We start from the raw sequence: 649 nt of genomic DNA, 5'->3' as shown, positions 1-649 counted from the left end.
TGCTATGAAAACTGATGAGATGCCGGAGCAGTTTTCTGCCCCGACATCCGAAACTCAGAGTCTTATTATGGCCACCAAATAATTGTCACATATTATATTACAGATAAATTCCTCTATTTACATAATATTGAGGTCTCGTTTATTCTGTTGTTGTCTTACCATTACTATTAATATATATATATATACATACATATATATATATATACATATATATATATATTCTTTTACTTTCTTTTATTCTTTTACTTGTTTCAGTCATTTGACTGCGGTCATGCTGGAGCACCACCTTTAGTCGAATCAAATCGACCCCAGGACTTATTCTTTGTAAGCCTAGTACTTATTCTATCGGTTTCTTTTTGCCGAACTGCTAAGTTACGGGGACCTAAGCACACCGGGGGACAAACACAGATACACAACATTTACACACACACAATCATATATACATATATACGACAGGCTTCTTTCAGTTTCCGTCTACCAAATCCACTCACAAGGCTTTGGTTGGCCCGAGGCTATAGTAGAAGACACTTGCCCAAGGTGCCACGCAGTGGGACTGAACCCGGAACCATGTGGTTCGTAAGCAAGCTACTTACCACACAGCCACTCCTACGTCTATATATATACATATGACAGTAAAGTCAAGTAGACA

At 38.4% G+C, this 649-nt stretch overlaps 1 protein-coding gene across 2 annotated transcripts in view; it reads right to left on the bottom strand.

Annotated features, from left to right (window-relative positions):
* Positions 1 to 649, bottom strand: part of LOC106881311 (uncharacterized) — a 24914-nt gene that overhangs the window by 8244 nt on the left and 16021 nt on the right. The gene's annotated exons all lie outside the window — the stretch shown is intronic.

Source organism: Octopus bimaculoides, chromosome 5 (assembly GCF_001194135.2).
Source record: "Octopus bimaculoides isolate UCB-OBI-ISO-001 chromosome 5, ASM119413v2, whole genome shotgun sequence".
Taxonomy (NCBI): domain Eukaryota; kingdom Metazoa; phylum Mollusca; class Cephalopoda; order Octopoda; family Octopodidae; genus Octopus; species Octopus bimaculoides.
Note: the sequence above shows the minus strand (reverse complement) of the source record. Positions and strands in the feature narration are given on the sequence as shown.